Genomic DNA, 21115 nt, shown 5'->3' on the forward strand with positions numbered 1-21115 from the left:
ATGAAATTAAGGTCAGCTTAATCTGACTTCTTTTGTAAAAGGGGTAGGGATCTGTTTTGTAGCTCCCTTGACTGTGAATCACAATTCTGAGTTTTGTGTATAACTTTGGGAACAGGTTTCATATTTTATAATGATATCTTGTATTTTCATGGTGAAGGAACTTCTTTTAGCATTTGTACTTGTATTCCAATTCGGGCCAAAATCAAAGAAGCCAAAATAAAGAAAAGAACTCAGGAATTATACCCTTAATTATGCCTTCATACAGAATGGACAGGTCCCTAATTTATAATTAATTGCTCAAATTAAAGTGTTTATTTTAGCTACATTAAGTCCTGAAATCAAGAGAAAAAAATAAGGATTATGCCAAATTGTCTCACAAGATTATTTTAAAACCAAGGTCTTGTACTATAAATCAGGAGTGTTCTACAGGCCAACGTCTTTCTTTCATAATATTCCAGGAAACTTCATTTGCAATTGAAGACTGCCAAAATGATAGGTACCAGATTTGATATTGTGAAAATCACCCTCTGCTTATATAAGGTTAAATTATTAGGTCAAAAACTGTAATCTAATGTTCTGAAACTCTATATAAAAGGAGAAAAACATAGAAAAGCAGACTTTTCCTCTAGGCAACGTGATAGTGATTTTAATTAAGAGCTAGGAGTCTATAAGGGAAATCTAGGTTTATATGTATTAGGTTGAAATGAAATAGAACCTGAATTGAAATTGAACTGGATGCAAGAATTTGTTGGGTCACCCTTCCTTTATGCTCACTGATGTTTATTGACACATTGTTCCATATACCAAGATAGAAGATGAAATTCTAAAACATGCAAGATGGAAATTGAAAACAAAATCACAAAATTATGTTGTTTAAATCAATATGTTTATGAAAGTACAGATCAACTCTGAATACCTAATATTCCATGTCTGATGGATATATTTTATGAAGAAATGTATTGACAGTACTAGTACTAGTGAGTTGGCATGGAAAAGAGGCTGTAACTGCCCCCATTTCAACACTAATAAGATAGAACTGTGATTATTTTTAACCTTTTGGAGACCTTATTCACTTTAAAGTGAAATATTACAACTGAGCAATTAGATACTTGTAGACCTGAACGATCAGTCATAGTATCTTTTTGAGGTAAAATATTACCAATAATACTTGTGAAATTATAATGAATAATGATATTTAGGACGCACCTACTATGTGGCAGTCCTAAATCACTATACTAAGAGATACAAATGCATTAACGTTAGTGTTTATACATGGGGAAACTGAGACTCAGGAAAATTAAGTTATTGCCCAAGGCCACACAGCTAGCAAAATATCACAGATCTTCCTGGCTCTAAAACTCATGTTCAATTTAGTTCTTCACCTTTAACGTCAGTAACTTCTACTGTATTGTGCAATTCATGAGAGATAGGGACCATATCTGTCTGGATTTTGACAAAAATAGTGTGCCTCAACCTCATTCAAGTCTAATTATATCAGAATTCTGGGGTTGAGAACCCAGGTATTTTATTATTTTGTTAAAGCTCCTAAGATAGTAGTTACATGCAACCTAATTTCCCTGTTTTCCACTATCTTTGTGGAATACCTCATTGTACTACTAAAGCATCAGGTATCATTAACCCTATTTTTCAGATTTAAAAAAATCAAGATTAAATCATTTATCTAAAGTCACATAGCAAATAAGTGAAGGAGCCAGGATTTAAGCTCAGTTTGTCCAGTTCCAAGGCCAATATTTATTTTACAGCCAGTAAGTTATCTCCCTTCAAAGGAAATTAGTACATGTTTCTGAATATTAATAACCCCTTAAATTATTTAAATGACAAACATAAATATTATGAGTTTTTCTAAATTTCAAAGTCTTAGCAGAAAAAGATCTACATGCCAAGCATCATTGCAATTAACCTGTTTATCAACTTGAGTTATTGCATATCGCATTATTTTATGCCTGAACATACTACTTCCAAAATCTATTCTACAATTATTCCAGCTCTACTGGGGAAACTTACAGGACCAAAATAAAATGTCCCTCTACAAAAATCAGAGAATTGTATGCTAGTTTTATTTTAATAGGCTATTGATTGTTTACCAGTAAAAAGTTATCTCATTTATTTTATCTTGTAAGCTACACATTCCAGGCATTTAATTTTTTATGGCTTGGAAGCTAGGGAAGTATTGGAAAGCTAACTTTGTGTCTGGGTCAAATAAAGCCTCTTTTCAATCAGGCAATATAAATTTCAGTTGTCCTGTTAGGAGCATTAGGGGGAAGGATATGAATCAAGGTTATGAAGTTAAGTATTGCTTGCTGTCATGTATTGCTTGCCATCATACTAAAAAATGCAAGATGAATCTCTTTGCCAAATGACGAAAGGCTGTGTTCCAAGAGAATGCAGTGCTACACCTTTGCCCACATGGTTCCTCCAATTTGTGGTCAGGAACAACTCAGATCCTTACCAGAAACTCACTGGTGCCTTCACCAATGGTAGTTGGTGAGCACCTGCTGGTAGGGAAATGTAGATTAAATGAAGACAGTGTAGCCAGGGAAAAATCGCCAGTGAGTTGAAAGAATGGGGTTTGATTTTTCCCATATTTCCTGGCATTTCCAAGCTCCCTAGCCTTGCAAATCAGGATGTTTGCAGTCTCTTGCCATATCATCATTAAGAATAACAACACAAAACTCTAGGAGTGCAGATTTCCATTTACTGTCTGGAGGAAGGTATAATATAAGAGTGATATGTAATATTAGAGCAATCCATGATTGGGAGGGGGTGCACTGATTTAATCATTTCCATGAATAACAGCATAGATAGCAATTACTTTGTGTTTGGCACTGTCCTTAGTCTTTAGATATATTAATTCTGGAGGGTCACTAAGATGTGAGCTTCCCAATGAGAAAGACTTCATCTTCTTGTTCTCCTTGTATCCACATGGTACACATTCAATGGATATTGGAAAATTACATCATATTGAATATATACAACACCATATCATCTAGGCACTGTCATGCTAATCATTTCATCCAATTGTCATGATTCTGTACTCAATGGGCACTTGGTTGGTAAAAGTAAGGTTAGGATTTTGAACTCAGAACTCAGACTTCCTGATCCTATGCTCTTAACAATTAAAACAGTCTAATTCCTAACTGACCAGTCTAATTCTGTTGGAAAAATATACGGTGCTCATGAGAGCACCGTATATTTTGTGTTCACGGGAATCATTTCACCGAAGTGTTATGATTCTGTACCCAATAGGCACTTGGTTGGTAAGGGTAAGGTTAGGATTTTGAACTCAGAGCTCAGACTGCCTGATCCTATGCTCTTAATAATTAAGGCATACTCCTTAACTGACCAGTACAATTCTGTTGGCAAAATACACAGTGCTCACAGGAATGACCTTCTTTCTATTCAGAAAGATCAGTTCTTTGTAGAAGTAGCCGTTTTCCCATCATGAAACATCAACATCCTTTGAAATGTCTCCGGATAATTAAACTCATGTTGTCTGTGTCTGGGAATCAAGTGAACTGTGGGCTGATTAAGAAACTCTTCAATGTGTAGCTCTCCATAGGCAACCTGCAGTGGAGAGAATCAAGATTTGAAGGACTTCCCATCTGCACAGACAGTTAATAAAGCTAGGGTGATCCCAGCCTCTTCAATGGCAACATGGCAACTGCTGAGCCCCTTTTCTATTACAGAAATACACTCTCTTCTCCTATTTACCTCTCTGATCCCAAAGGCAAAGATATGAAGTAACCAAATAAAAGACCAAATTCTAACACCTGGCTCCAAGGATTGGAAAATGTCATACAATACTTTGACCAACGCATTTTGCCAGACATGCGTACATTTGGGAATTAATTACCTGCTGGTTGCCAGGTATAGTCCTAGGCATTGAAAGTCGAAAGATTAATAAACATGACCCAAGCTTTAGAAAAGTTCACCATTTAAGGAGTATAGAGACCCATAAACATATCATTAAAGTAGAAATGCCAGGATGGATTATGTCCAAAGCACAAAGGGAGCACAAAGGAAAGAGGGATAAATAGAGAAATCTAGAAGGCACACTAAAATAAAAACCTTGAATGAGGCTACCAGTTCTTTTATTAACTGTCAAAATAGTATTACAATGACAGACATTGATTATTTGCCTGCTAATAAGGGGACTAGTGGGAAAGGCAAATGTGTGTTTTAGGAAAACTCCTTTTCCAGGTTCAGTAGCTAGGAAAAATGCTACTCTGCTTGACAACACACACATATGTGCAGCATATTAATTTCTGATAACTTAACATTTGAAAAAAGTAATGCTGGGCATGGATAAGATTTAATCCCTTTATGGCAAATTTAAATAATATGTCAAGCATGATTTAGAAAGTTAAAGTTATGGTCTTTCCTATGTAGCTAAAATATACTGGCAGACTCCTTAAAACTATAAAGTTTAGCATGACCATAATTATCTCAAATTTGCTTACACATACTAATCTGACAATACTTTCCAAACTATTAAGACAGTTGGTTTGGATATAGCAGTCATGGAAGTTAGATTTCACCACTCAGATCTTTTGCACTTGAAAAACTGAGGAAATCAACAACAATATGAAGTGGGATATAAAAGAATTCATGTGGCTGACACAGAGCCGTGTCTGAATCTCAAGAGAGGCTTTTTTTGTGGGGGAAGGTGGCAGTTGGAAGGGGAAGAAAGAAGCCTGTAGAAGACACTGGCATCGAAATGGAAACTGGAAAGTCTCAAGGGACAAAAGGAATACATTAGGCCTTTAGTTAAATTGTTTGCAATTGTTTGGACAAAAGCAATAGATCAAAAACTAATGGTCTCAAAGGTGCTTCAGGTTGTATCTTTACAATGCTTTAACAAAAGACAATTGGGTGGGAAATTTTGTCAAACTAGTTATTTGAGTATGTGGAAAAGAAATCTCCAGAGTTCGCAGTTGTGATAGCATTGTGAAGACACAACAGAATCTCTCCCTGGCAAACAAAGCCACTTACCAGCCTTTTCTGTGCTCTGCCCAGGAAGCTCTAGGGAAAACCACATTGATCTTTCTGCCAATCCACCTTCTTATTCCTTCTTTCCCAGAAAGTTTTATTTTTTCTCTCTTTGTCATTCTGAATAAATTTTTTTTAAAAAAGAAAATTTGTGAAATTAGTAGCCAAATCAAATGAATTCAGAGCATGTTTAACACAGGCAAAATGAGTTTTTATTAGAAAGCATTTTCTTGATTTGTTGCAGGGGATGATGAGACAGAAAAGAAAAACATTTATAGAGGGGCTTGAAATTTCTTATTTCTGTCCAAGCCTAGCTATTTCCTTCTAACTAAAAATGTATGGAAAGTTGTGTTTTAAAAATTAGTAAGTTGAGCCATCAATCTCTCTTTAAATATTAATTCTAAAATAACCTTAAAAGACATTTAAGGCTTGAACACAGGGGCAGACAAAACAGTCAGGTACAATTGGGTCTTTTTGGCCTGAATTCTGGCCCTGCAATGTTAGATCATTTCTTTGCTTCCCTGTGCAGAAGGTTCTAATCTATAATTGACTCTTGAACAACTTGGGGGTTAGGGGCGCCAACCCTCCTCCACATAGTTGAAAATCTACCTGTATCTTTTGACTCCCTCAAAACTTTATTAATAGCTTACTGTTGACCAGAAGCCTCACTGGTAACATAAACAGTCAATTAACACATATTTTGTATGTTATGTGTATCAAATACTGTATTCTTACAATAAAGTAAGCTAGAGAAAAGAAAATGTTATTAAGAAAGAGAGAATATATTTACTACTCATTAAGTGGAAGGGGGTCATCAAAACGTTTTTCATCTTTGTCATCTTCATGATGACTAGACTACGGAGGGATGGAAGAAGAGGGATTGGCCTTGCTGTCTCAAGGGTGACAGAGGTGGACCCATGCAGTCCAAACCCATGTAACTTAAGTGTCAACTGTACTACTTGAACATCGCTCAGAGGGAGCAAACTAATGTCCTGTGAGATGAGTGCTTGTTTTCATAAATAAAGTTTAATTGGAACACAGTCATACCCATTCATTTAAATTTTGTCTATGACTGTCCTCACATTCTAATAGCAGAGTCATGACAGGGACTCATGGGCATGCAAGAATGGAAACTGCAGAAAGTGTGCTGACTCCATTTATAAGGACAGTCTTTGCAGGAAGAAACTAACCAAAGTATTTAAAGAGTCAGCACTTTAGATTCTGAGATGGATGGGGTCATTGACAGACCGCCCCAATTGCTCCACTCCCAGCTCCCCTGACCTGTCCTACCTGCAGGTAATATCTCTCTTGAACACCAAGCATTTTTTACTCTGTCTGCCTTTGCTTATGTTTTCCATTCCAGTTAATGCAACCTTTCTCCTTTTCCCATTTAACAAAGGTCTTCTCTGATTCTCCCAGGAAGGATTAATCTCTGCCTTATGATCACTACTGAACCACTGTTGCAACGCTACATTAGCCCTTATCACATTGTATTGTGACTCTGCCTTGATTGCTATGCATGAACTCCTGGGAGACAGAAAATCTGTCTTATCTCTCCTGGTGCTGAGTAAGCTGTCTAGCATTTAGTAGATACTCGATAAATGTTGAAGCCAACTGAAAAATTATCTCAAGCAATTCATACAGGTCCCAAAAGAAAGGCATGGATGGTTTCTTAGAACCTATTTGCAATTTTATTATTTTAGTAGGAAGTAAGTCCCTGAATGAACGGGACAAAAAGCAAATAAATTATGAGAGGGAAGGAGAAGTCAAAAAACATCTGGAGCATGGAATGCCTCCAAAAGGTCAAGGCCTTTGAAAACAAGAGAAAAGCATTCTGGATCAGATTCCGAAGACCAGCTTTCTAACTTTGATGTCCTACCTTGCTCCAGTCCTCTCATCCACAGCTCCCTTTCACCCACATCCATTCTCTCCCCATCTCAATGCTCCTTTTGGGATTATTGTCTTTCTTTTCTACCTGCCCAAGTCCCAAAGGCCTCTCTTACCCTCACTACTATTCCTTCTTTCTCTTCCATCCTCCCTTTCTTATATTGCCTATCTCTAAATATTAGCCTAACGACATATTCTTCATACAGGCTCTTTCTGTATTTATTTATTTTTGTATTATCAATTTTACATGTTCTTAAATTTCTGCTATATTCTCTTTCATTGTTTAGGTAATTTTCCATGAATTACTGAGTGATTAGCATTAGCTGAATTTGGGTTTTCACTCCCAGGAAGGTAGTAAAATGAGTTCCTTTTCTTTCTTTTGTGTTTGTTTTTTTACATGGCATGCAGTTCATTCCTTCGAACACCCCTTAGCACTAGTTAAATGTGTTAGCCAGGGTTCTCTGGAGAAACAGAACCAATAAGACACATTGAGCTATTCTCACTTTTATTTTTTGAAGCCTTTTGTTTCCCCAAAAGTGACTGTCATCTAACATCAGCAGTCAGGCACTGATGATCTACTTAATGTTTATCTCTTGATCCTCTTGAGCCTGACTGCTTTGGACTCCTTTATACCTCTTTAGGGGCCACTGCGCCTGCAGTTCACTCCCAGAAGAGTCTGCCAATTACGTGGTGTTCTGCTAACTAGGACTTGGGGCCTGAAACATTCGTCAATCTCTTAAGTGTTTCTTAAACAGGTGCATACCCTCCAGTCTCTGACTACAATTTCATCTTCATGGATGGTTAATTATATAATGTGAGGAGTAAAAGCACATACTTTGAAAAACATACATTAAAAAAATACAAATACTGACTCACACTTTAGCGGGAGAATCCTGCCAAAACGTACTAGAAAAATACCCTTTCTGCTCTTATACAATCACCTTTGTAGGGATGTGTGCTTTTTGCCCTTCATGCATATTTTCCCATTTCTTCTGGAAAAATAAACATTTATTTGCTTTTAGAAACGACCATCTTCATCTGTGTGCTAAAGGAGAGGCTTGTGATTTTTATCCCCCCCTTACCCCATTTTTTTTTGAAATGTTTTTCTTTTTTTAAATGATACTTTAAGTTCTGGGATACACGTGCAGAATGTGCAGGTTTGTTACATAGGTATACACATGCCATGGTGGTTTGCTGCACCTATCAACCCATTATCTACATTAGGTATTTCTCCTAATGCTATCCCTCTGCTAGCCCCCACACCCCCTGACAAGCCCCAAGGTGTGATGTTCCCCTTCCTGTGTCCATGTGTTCTCATTGTTCAACTCACACTTATGAGTGAGAACATGCAGTGTTTTGTTCTCTGTTCCTGTGTTAGTTTGCTGAGAATGATGGTTTCCCGCTTCATCCATGTCCCTGCAAAGGACATGAACTCATCCTTTTTTATGGCTGCATGGTATTCCATGCTGTATATGTGCCACATTTTCTTTATCCAGTTTACCATTGATGGATATTTGGGTTGGTTCCAAGTCTTTGATATTGTGAATAGTGCTGCAGTAAACATACGTGTGCATGTGTCTTTATAGTGGAATGATTTATAATCCTTTGGGTATATACCCAGTAATGGGATGGTATTTCTGGTTCTAGATCCCTGAGGAATTGCCACACTGTCTTCCACAATGGTTGAACTAATTTACACTCCCACCAACAGTGTAAAAGCATTCCCGTTTTTCCACATCCTCTCCAGCACGTGTTGTTTCCTGACTTTTTAATGATCACCATTCTAACTGACATGAGATGTTATGTCACTGTGGTTTTGATTTGCATTTCTCTAGTAACCAGTGATGATGAGCTTTTTTTCATGTTTGTTGGCTGCATAAATGTCTTCTTTTGAGAAGTGTCTATTCATATCCTTTGCCCACTTTTTGATGGCGTTGTTTGTTTTTTCTTGTAAATTTGTTTAAACTCTTTGTAGATTCTGGATATTAGCCCTTTGTCAGATGGATACTGCAAAAATTTTCTCCCATTGTGCAGGTTGCCTGTTCACTCTGATGACAGTTTCTTTTGCTGTGCAGAAGCTCTTTAGTTTAATTATATCCCATTTGTCAATTTTGGCTTATGTTGCCATTGCTTTTGGTGTTTTAGTCATGAAGTCTTTGCCCATACCTATGTCCTGAATGACATTGCCTAGGTTTTCTTCTAGCGATTTTATGGCTTTAGGTCTTATGTTTAATTATTTAATCCATCTCGAGTTAAGTTTTGTATAAGGTGTAAGAAATAGGTCTAGTTTCGGTTTTCTACATATGGCTAGCCAGTTTTCCCAACACCATTTATTAAATAGGGAATCCTTTCCCCATTGCTTGTTTTTATCAGGTTTGTCAAAGATCAGATGGCTGTAGACGAGTAGCATTATTTCTGAGGCCTCTGTCTGTTCCTTTAGTCTATATATCTGTTTTGATACCAGTACCATGCTGTTTTGGTTACTGTGGCCTTCTAGTATAGTTTGAAGTCAGGTAGCATGATGCCTCCAGCTTTGTTCTTTTTGCTTAGGATTGTCCCGGCTATGTGGGCTCTTTTTTTGGTCCCATATGAAATTTAAAGTAGTTTTTTTCTAATTTTGTGAAGAAAGTCAATGTAGCTTGATGGGGATAGCATTGAATCTATAAATTACTTTGGGCAGTATGCAATATTGATTCTTCCTATCCATGAGCATGGAATGTTTTTCCATTTGTTTGTGTCCTCTCTTATTTCCTTGAGCAGTGGTTTGTAGTTCTCCTTGAAGAGGTCCTTCACATACTTTGTAAGCTGTATTCCTAGGTATTTAATTCTTTTTGTAGCAATTGTGAATGAGAATTCACTCATGATTTGGCTCTCCTGTTTGTCTATTATTGGTGTATAGGAATGCTTGTGATTTTTGTACATTTATCTTGTATCCTGAGACTTTGCTGAAGTTGCTTATCAGCTTAAGGAGATTTTGGGCTGAGATGATGGGGTTTTCTAAATATACAATCATGTCATCTTCAAACAGAGACTATTTAACTTCCTCTGTTTCTATTTGAATATGCTTTATTTCTTTCTCTTGTCTGATTGCCCTGACCAGAATTTCAAATACTATGTTGAATAGGAGAGGTGAGAGAGGGCATCCTTGTCTTGTACCAGTTTTCAAAGGGAATGCTTCCGGCTTTTGCCCATTCAGTATGATATTGGCTGTGAGTTTGTCATAAATAGCCCTTATTATTTTGAGATATGTTCCATCAGTACCTAGTTTATTGAGAGTTTTTAGCATGAAGGGGTGTTGAATTTTATCGAAGGTGTTTTCTGCATCTATTGAGATAATCATGTGGTTTTTGTCATTAGTTCTGTTTATGTGACGTGTTTATTGATTTGCCTATGTTGAACCAGCCTTGCATCCCAGGGATGAAGCTGACTTGATTGTGGTGGATAAGCTTTTTGATGTGCTGCTGATTCAGTTTGCCAGTATTTTATTGAGGATTTTCACATTGATGTTCATCAGGGATATTGGCCTAAAATTTTCTTTTTTTGTTGTGTCTTGGCCATGTTTTGTTATCAGGATGATGCTGGCCTCATAAAATGTGTTAGGGAGGAGTCCTTCTTTTTCTATTGTTTGGAATAGTTTCAGAAGAATGGTTCCAGCTCCTCTTTGTACCTCTAGTATAATTCGGCTGTGAATCAATCTGGTCTGGGCTTTTCTTGGTTGGTAGACTATTAATTACTGCCTTAATTTTAGAGCTTGTTATTGGTCTATTCAGGGATTTGGCTTCTTTCTGGTTTAGTCTTGGGAGGGTGTATGTGTCCAGGAATTTATCCATTTCTTCTAGATTTTCTAGTTTATTTGCATAGAGATGTTTCTAGTATTCTCTGATGGTAGTTTGCATTTCTGTGGGATCAGTGGTGATATCCCCTTTATCATTTCTTATAGTATCTATTTGATTCTTCTCTCTTTTCTTCTTTATTAGTCCGGCTAGTTGTTTATCGATTTTGTTAATCTTTTCAAAAATCCAGCTCCTGGATTCATTGATTTTTTTGAAGGGCATTTCATGTCTCTATCTCCTTCAGTTCTGCTCTGATCTTAGTTATTTCTTATCTTCTGAAAGCTTTTGAGTTTGTTTGCTTTCACTTCTCTAGTTCTTTTAATTGTGATGCTAGGGCATCAATTTTAGATCTTTCCCACTTCCTCCTGTGGGCATTTAGTGCTATAAATTTCCCTCTAAACATGCTTTAGCTGTGTCCAAGAGATTCTGGTATGTTGTGTCTTTGTTCTCACTGATTTCAAAGAACTTATTTATTTCTGCCTTAATTTTGTTATTTACCCAATAGTCATTCAGGGGCAAGTTGTTCAGTTTCCATGTAGTTGTGCAGTTTTGAGTGAGTTTCTTAATCCTGAGTTCTAATTTGATTGAACCGTGGTCTGAAAGACTGTTTGTTATGATTTCCATTCATTTGCATTTGCATAGCAGTGTTTTACTTCCAATTATGTCGTCAATTTTAGAATAAGTGTGATGTGGTGCTGAGAAGAATGTATGTTCTGTTGTTTTGGGGTGGAGAGTTCTCTAGATGTCTGCTAGGTCTGCTGGGTCCAGAGCTGAATTCAAGTCCTGAATATCCTTGTTAATTTTCTCTCTTGTTGATCTGTCTAATATTGACTGTGGGTTGTTAAAGTCTCCCACTATTATTGTGTGGGAATCTAAGGTTTTTCATAGATCTCTAAGAACTTGCTTTATGAATCTGGGTGCTTCTGTATTGGGAGCATACATATTTAGGATAGTTAGCTCTCCTTGTTGCATTGATCCCTTTACCATTATGTAATGCCCTTCTTTGTCTTTTTTGATAATTGTTGCTTTAAAGTCTGTTTTTTCAGAAAGTAGGATTGCATCCCCTGCTTTTTTTTTTCTTTCCATTTGCTTGGTAAATATTCCTCCATCCTTTTATTTTGAGCCTGTATGTGTTTTTGCATGTGAGATGGGTCTCCTGAATACAGCACACAAATGGGTCTTGACTCTTTATCCAATTTGCCAGTCTGTGTATTTTAGTTGGGGCATTTAGCCCATTTACATTTAAGGTGAATATTGTCATGTGTGAATCTGATCCTGTCTTCATAATGCCAGCTGGTTATTTTGCCCATTAGTTCATGCAATTTCTTCATAGTGTTGACGATCTTTACAATATGGTATGTTTTTCCAGTGTCTGGTACCAGTTTTTCCTTTCCATATTTAGTGCTTCCTTCAGGAGCTCTTGTAAGGCAGGCCTGGTGGTGACAAAATCTCTCAGCATTTGCTTATCTATAAAGGATCTTATTTCTCCTTCACTTATGAAGCTTAGTTTGGCTGGATATGAAATTCTGGGTTGAAAATTATTTTCTTTAAGAATGTTGAATCTTGGCCCCCACTCTCTTCTGGCTTGTATGGTTTCTGCAGAGAGATCCACTGTAGGTCTGATGGGCTTCCCTTTGTGGGTAACCCAACCTTTCTCTCTGGCTGCCCTTAACATCTTTTCCTTCATTTTAACCTTGATGAATCTGATGATTATGTGTCTTGGGGTTGCTCTTCTCAAGGAGTATCTTTGTGGTGTTCTCTGTATTTCCTGAATTTGAATGTTGACCTGTCTTTCTAGGTTGGGGAAGTTCTCCTGGATAATATCCTGAAGAGTGTTTTCCAGCTTGCTTCCATTCTCCCCATCACTTTCAGGTACACCAATCAAATGTAGGTTTGGTCTTTTCACATAGTCCTATATTTCTTGGAGGACTTGTTCATTCCTTTTCATTCTTTTTTCTCTAATCTTGTCTTCATGCTTTATTTCATTAAGTTGATCTTCAAACTCTGATATCCTTTCTTCCACTTGATCAGTTTGGCTATTGATACTTGTGTATGCTTCACAAAGTTCTCGTGCTGTGTTTTTCAGCTCCATCAGGTCATTTATGTTCTTCTCTAAACTGGTCATTCTAGTTAGCAATTCATGTAACCATTTTTCAAAGTTCTCAGCTTCTTTGCATTGGGTTAGAACATGCTCCTTTAGCTCAGAGGAGTTTGTTATTACCCACCTTCTGAACCCTACTTCTGTCAACTCATCAAACTCATTCTCCATGCAGTTTTGTTTCCTTGCTGGTGAGGAGTTGTGATCCTTTGGAGGAGAAGAGGCGTTCTGGTTTTTGGAATTTTCAGCCCTTTTGTGCTGGTTTTTCCTCATCTTCATGGATTTATATACCTTTGGTCCTTGATGTTGGTGACCTTTGAATGTTTACCCCATCTTTTGTGGTATACTAAGAGTAGATGACTCAGATATGTCCAATAAGAACACACAGATGTCGGCATAGGACTTAGTGGCACCCTAACTGGCCAATTAGAGTCATTGCTTGCTGAAACTATTGCTAAAGAGGGTCTATTTCCTTTCTCACTGAGATAGTAAATAGCAAGGACCAAGTAAACTGAAAAGAACCAAGGGCTGTCTATTCTACCACCACCGAGAAAAGAAACTGCTTAAGAATGAGGCTCTTACCAACAAAATTAGAGCAGAGAGAGGGAGAGGTTCTGATATCATACACACCTTTCTTTGGATGCAGGAGTGCCAGAGTTGGCAGCATTCCTAGAGTTCTCATTTGGGTGAAATGTAAATGGGCTATCTGTTACTTGCATTTTTAAAAATCTCAACTGATTTTCCTGTTAATCCTGGATGGCTTTTTAGGACCTTTGAAGTAAGACTTGGAATTGTTTGCATACAGTTTCTGTTAGCAAAGAATAAATTTGAGATAATAAAAGGAAATAGTCATTATATACTGAAACATCTAGTTAGTTGCTTGGCTACTTAGGGAAGTGATTCTTTATTACTAATGGGAAACTATTGCAACACAATTTGTCTTGCCATATTGCAATTTGAAATACTTTCATGTAAACTTGTGCATATAATTCTACCAAATGCTCTTTCTAAAATTTTATGGCTTATTCTAATGTGACCACTAAAACTGATTATTGGATAAATACACATATGACATGCTTTGTTTTGATAACTACTGTTTTTTTTTATTATTTTGCTATATCCATATGTTCATGTACTTTTGATGCTTAAAAACAGAAATTTTAAAAGTATTAATGTAAGACTTTCCAGAAAGTAATTTTAATGTATGAGTGTATGTATATTTTGTTTAACTGAGACTGAAGTGTTTTTTTTTTTCTTCTACTGGTCTTTTTGTGGGCTATGATTGTAAAAACTAACATGATAATTGTTGAGTAAAGATTTTCTAAATGATCTTTTTTATTTGATATAATGTGTCAATAACCTTATTCAGGACTCATCTATTTAGCAATTCAATCCTAAACATTTGTTTGCAATAAGTAATCAAGGTATGCTGCTAAAAATATGCATAAAAGTATTCTCATTGCAACATTTGTGAGAAAATTAGAAATAGCCTCTGTTAATAAAAGAGTGCTTTAATTTTAGTATCAACCGTAATTACAAAATTTAATGTTTGCAATGATTTAAAAGTAAATTTTAAAGTAGTAAATTCCATGGAAAGAACTCCTGGTATACTGCTAACTTAAAAAAAAGTATGTAATATGTATGCATTATGATATTAATTTTATAGAACAAAATTTATAAAAAGCAATTAGAAGAGAGTACATAGGGTAGCGAAGTTATGGACAATTTTTATTTAGTTATTTATACTTGTCTATGCTCTTCTTATGATTGGCTATGAAGAGGTGTTATTTAATAATCAGAAAAAAATCTTAGAAATGACACCTACAACAGTCAAAGGTATGCTGATATGGAAACAACTTACAATATTGGTGGTACAACAAATTAATTTATCATTTTAGAATAGATACCTCCTTCAAACAAGCTCATAATATTTTCGTTAGTAAAATGAAGCAAATAATCCTGAAAATTGCTAAATACAGGCACCAAAGGTATGTTCTTTACAATATTATTTGTTACTATAAAAAAATTGAAAGTAACCAAAGGGCATAACCTCTAGTATATAGATGAAAAAAGTAAAAATTACATATCTTTTGCAATTACATCTATGTAATTAATCTAAAGATGATGAAAAATCCAAAAGCCTATTTTGCTTTAACAACAACAACAACAACAAAATTTTGTTTTAACAACAACAAAAATAACTACCAAAAAAGAAAAAAATAAAGACCAAGCGAAATGTAAAGTTAATGAGCAAATCTCCTCTGATTTATTAGATAAGCATTTTTTAGATGTATCAAAAGATTTTCAATTTCCTAAATTTCTTTCAAGTAAGACTGTTTCTCAAAATGATTCATATGGGAGGGAGGGAGGGCAGAATGTTTATACTTTAAAAAAATTTATACTTTAAACAGAAAGCAAAAATTACATGGTGCACAAACATATAGAAATTTGAAAATTGAGCTCAAAGGTTGATCATATGTTTAATATTATGTAGATATCTGTTATGAGTGAAATATTTGTGTCCCTCTAAAATTTGTATTTGAAACCCTAACCACTAATGTGACAGCACTTGGAGACAGGGCACTTGGGAAGTGATTTGAATTAGATGGGGTCATGAAGGTGAGGACCTCGTGATAGGATTAGTAGCTTTCTAAGTAGAAGAGAAAGAATGCATCTGAGGAAAGGTCATGTGCTCACATGTGCTCACACCTGCAGAATGCCACTGTCTGCAAGCCAGGACGAGAGTCCTCACCAGAAACCAAATGGGCCAGCATCTTGATCTTGGACCTCCCAGCCTCCAGAACTGTGGGAAATAAATTTCTGTTGTCTAAGCCACCCAGTCTGTGGTATTTTGTTATGGCAGGCCAAACCCACTAATATAATATCTTAAAAATCTCTTGCTGTATTGTACAGGTGACAGGATAAGAAAGACTACCTTTTTATTAAACCTATATCTTGTCAGAGTTAATGAATGAATTTAAGCAAGGAGTGGTGAAGATGTAACTTTTTTAGAGACAAGATGGTAAAGAATCAGTCTCAACACTTATTTACAAATGATAAATCAACTTACTTAAGCCAAACAAGGTAACTTACTGGCTCATGTAAGTGAAAAGTACAAGTTGTAGCTACAGATACAGCTAGATCCAGGGGTTCAAGCAATCTGATATGGAATCAGACTTATTTTTTCTAACACTAGGCCCTCTTGTTTACTGACTTCATTTCAAGAGGCTCTTTCCTCCTGGTGACATGATGGCTACCTGCTGCTTAGCAAGAATATCCTATTTTCTGAGGAACCCCAGAGGAAGGATAGCTTCTTTTTTGCAAAATTTCCCCCAACGGGCCTATAATTGATATCCATTGGCCTAGGGAAATTTGAGAAGCAAAGAAACAAAACCAGTAAAAGATGTGTGAAATTAATGAGTAGATTACTATTAGGAGCAACCAGGGCTCAATCCCAATGGGGCCCTCTGACTCTGTAGGACTAGTGTTTATTTAATCTGTTGCCTGGAAAATATATACCTGTTGAATGAATAAGTTAGTGAAGCATTGAATAAATCAATGAATCAGTGAGTCAACCAATCAATCATTGAACTCATCAAACCATGAATAAGTCAGTCAATGTGTGAGCCCTGACTTAAGTATAGGAATTTATGTACAACCATAATTTTCACACGTGTTTGGTTTATTCAAAATTCAATTGCCCAGTCATGGTGGCTCACGCCTGTAATCCCAGCACTTTGGGAGGCTGAGGTGGGTAGATCACCTGAAGTCAGGAGTTCAAGACCAGCCTAGCCAATATGGTAAAACCCCATCTCTACTAAAAATACAAAAAAAAAAAAATTAGCTGGGCAGGCACCTGTAATCCCAGATACTCAGGAGGCTGAGACAGGAGAATTGTTTGAACCCAGAAGGCAGAGGTTGCAGTGAGCCAAGAGCGTGCCATTGCACTCTAGCCTGGGCAAGAGCGAGACTCCGTCTCAAAAAAAATAAAAATAAACATAAAAATTCAATTGCCCTTTAACAACCCTGAGTTCACAGAACAAACTGCAACCTGACTGTTACCCATGATGAACAAGGAAATGTCATTAATTGGTAAAATAGACTACATTAAGGACTCCTGAGCTTATTATCAGACACGGTAACTTCCCTGGTATTCCCGCAGGGGACAAAATTCTCTTTTACTCTCCACTGACTGAAATCATTTATAAATAGATAATATCCTGATGACAAGAGACATCAAAGCATAGGAAAACGGAATATTCTACTCTTTTTGGCACTATACACTAGAGGTAATGGACATATGATGAAAATAAAACTAATTTAATTCCTTGGCTTAAATCAAAACGTAAGAGATCACCTATCGCCAGGCGCGGTGGCTCACGCTTGTAATCCCAGCACTTTGGGAGGCCGAGGCCGGCGGATCAGGAGGTCAGGAGATCGAGACCATCCTGGCTAACACGGTGAAACCCCGTCTCTACTAAAAATACAAAAAAAAATTAACCGGGCGTGGTGGCGGGCGCCTGTAGTCCCAGCTACTCGGGAGGCTGAGGCAGGAGAATGGCGTGAACCCGGGAGGCGGAGCTTGCAGTGAGCCGAGATCGTGCCACTGCACTGCAGCCTGGGTGACAGAGTGAGACTCCGTCTCAAAAAAAAAAAAAAAAAAAAAAAGAGAGAGATCACCTATCAATGGGTCCGGGAGAAATTAAGCCATTTGCTTGGGGTTCACCTGATAAAATAGTGGCCAAGATGGAATGACAGCCTTGGTTCTTTGGCTGTCAATCCAGAGTTGTAATTTAGATTGCTATTTAAAGTGCAATCAGTCAATGATTATATATTTCAGGGATTTTTCAACCCTCCTTGTACATCAGAAGCAGGGGAAATGCCTTTTAAAAATTCCTATATCTACATGAAAACTTCAGATAATCATATTTACTTGGTCTGGGGTAAAGCATTGGTGTTTTTAAAAAGTGATTTTAATGTTTAGCCAGTGCTAATATTCACTAAGAAAGTTGGTGACAAGGATGAAAAAAACAGTCCTTTTCAAAGATTTACTCAAAAGAATCAAATAATCAATCACACTTTACTATGTCCTGCTTGTGTATTCACACAGGGAATACAATTTCTAAACTTAATGTATTTTCTAACAGAGATCCAGCAGAAGGAGGCATCTATAAAATGTCTGATGATTAAGAATAATGCAAACACTTTTCACTGAGGCCGATAACAAAATGACTGCAATTTCTAAATTCTCCTAGCCACACTTATTTCTTGCACTTTGTTATGACACTGACATTTAGCCAGAATATTCCATCTAAACAGTGGAGCTGACTTTAATTGTTTTTGAGTTATCAAAGTTTGTTGATCCTATTATGACATTTATCTTTGCACTTCAGTTAAATGTACAATTGCATATTAATTCATATGGTATCTGACTACCTATTAACAATATGGAAGGTTTAATTTAATGTTAGCTTGTTCAAGTGCCTGGAGATGCTCAGGTGAGAATGCATATGATTCTAATCTCTTTTCATAAGCCACAGTCGAATTAGTATCTTGCATTAGTGTATTGTCTTTTCACAGTTTATCCTTTTTCAATCAGTTTGCTGTTTCACCTTGTTAGTTCTGACAGAGGCAAAGTAGAAATGCCGAAAGCTGTTGAATAAATGTAGTATTGAGTCGTATATATCTCAACTACAGACAACAAAATTCAATTCGTTTTCGTGGGTAATGTTGCTGTTCATTTATAGGCCTTAATTAGAACCCATGTTGTTTTTTATCCACAAAGTTTCAGGATAAAGTAAATGCTCATTTTTAAAAAGAGAAGGGGAAATGTTCTTGCATTTAATCACACTAAACAAGCTCTTTAGACAATTTGTTCAGAAATTTCCCTAATTAAAGCTTGCCCTCCAGGTAATGTGGTGATCAGATCAACCAACGGATATAAATTAGGGACATTATGCAATTAGCACTAAGACCACAAATGGGAGTAACAGCTGGGTGGCTATGAGGGACACAAACAAACAGCTCCTAGGTGGCTCCTTAATATTAAGGAGTAGGTCTCCTGTTCGAATGTGCTGTGGTGACTGCTTCCTTAGCTCAATGAAAGAGGTATTTTTCTCTGAGTTTATGTCAGAAGATTAAAGTTGAATATTTTTAAAAATTTGTTGCAGATAAGAACATTTAGCTTTAATTCAGAAATGGATCTTGGTTTCTATTCATTCATAGCTTTCTGAAAGTTTTGAAACTAACTTTACCCTGATACAAAAAAGTCAAGAGATCAAGCAAAGGATATTTGGATATTAACATAACATTTCCTTGGGATAATTAAAAGGCTGAGAGACACATGGGTGTTTTTAAATGAAGTCAAGAGCAATAAGGCTGTATGATCCACTATCTGAATCCAAGTTTGAAAATTAGCTCCTATAAAAACATATTCAGAATTTTTTTAAAGTGTCTCTTTTTCTGAGACAGAATCTTGCTCTGTCGTCCAAGCTGGGGTGCAGTGGTGTGATCTCGGCTCACTGCAACCTCCATCTCCTGGGTTTAAGTGATAATCCTGTCTCCCTAGTAGCTGGGATTACAGGTACCTGCTACCATACCCGTCTAATATTTTTGTGTGTGTATTTTTAGTAGAGATGGAGTCTCACCATGTTGGCCAGGTTGGTCTCGAACTCCTGACGTCAGGCGATCTGCCCATCTAGGCCTCCCAAAGTGCTGGGATTACTGGAATTTTAGGGCACACTTGGCCCTAAAAGTGTCTATTTTATAGGATTTCCCAACGTGCTCAGTTGTATCCATTCCTCCTCGCCCACAGCACACCGACCCCATCATTTTCTACCTTATTAACTCAGCTTTCTAAAAAAAAAAAACCTTTCTGAGCTCGATAATGGTTGTGATTTCATACCTCTCTTCTCACCTCTAACCTCACTGCACTTATTCACTCTGTATCCTAAAGAGGCAAACCAAGTGGCCAGAGGCCTCTTTGAGGATACACAATTAGCAGGACGGGGTGTGAATGGTTTCCTAACAATATCTTGGTGTCTTGTTGAGGATGTCAGATTTGAGAAAGAAAATAGAAATGGGGCCAAAGTGTCATTCCTCATGTTGCCAAAGTGGAACGTTCTTTCCAGGAAATAAGATGTGAGCACCATATGTAAGGAATCCATTGAAACCTACTAGGCTTAAAGAAACTAAAGGGCCATTTGAAAAAATGAATGCTCAGTTTTAATCTTTCTGAAAAGCAGAAAGTAGCTAATTTGCTGCCATTTTTATTTATTAGATACTTCTTTTGAGTAACATTTCGACCTCCAATAGCATTTAAATCTCAACAGGGGACAGCCATCTGGGCCGTTTCTAATTTCATCTAATTTGACAAGCTTCATTTCAACATGAAGTTATCCTCTCTTGCCTGCGCTTATGGAACACCCATTTATATGAGCTGGAGCTCCAGCTAATTGGCCTAGGTGAGATCAGCTCTTAAGAGGAATTAAGATCTAACCACTTAAACACAGTTAGCAAGTCAAAATATTCTTTAGAACCTCTGCCAGAGGAACTCACTCCAGATAGCAATACCCACTTTTGGGATTCCTGGTTCAGGACCCCTTCTGGTGTCATTTGCTATTTGTATGAAGTCAGTAGGGCAACAATATTAGGCCAGTCTTTTCTCAACAGCCATACTACTGACATTTTGGGTTAGGTGATCCTCTGTTAGGGTGACTGTCGTGTGTATGGTACGATTTTAGCAGCATCCCTGGCCGGTAGCACCCACCAGTTTGACAACTGAAATATCTCCAGACATAACTGGAGGTACTCTGGGAGGCAAAATTACTACCAGGTGAGAATCACTGCATTAGGCAAACTACGCATAACTTGCTGTGAACCAGAATACTTAAAATCTTAAGTTGCCCTGAGCCAGAGCACTTGAGCTGCAAACCTCAGCAGCCCTGGACTTAGCTCATAGCAAGACTTAAATCCTTTAATCAAGGATATGTGCTCATCTGAAAGACCTGCTGGTCAGTCACAAATGTAGAAAGAATTTCATTTTCATTGAGACCCAAAGTCCTATCATAAGGGATTTTATTAAGTTGCAAGAGAGATTACTTAACCAGATTAAGCTTTGTTGTTTGCCAAAGCTAGTCTGCTTTCATCTAATTTACGAAACTCTTTTTCACAAATCCACCAAGAAGGGCTACATTCAACACTGAAGTGGACATGACTTTGAGAAAATTAGAAAATGAATCAAAATGTATTCAAAATTATTGCAAATCTTAAAATATTTATAGCATTC

The sequence above is a fragment of the Pan troglodytes genome, chromosome 15 (assembly GCF_028858775.2).
Source record: "Pan troglodytes isolate AG18354 chromosome 15, NHGRI_mPanTro3-v2.0_pri, whole genome shotgun sequence".
Taxonomy (NCBI): Eukaryota; Metazoa; Chordata; class Mammalia; order Primates; family Hominidae; genus Pan; species Pan troglodytes.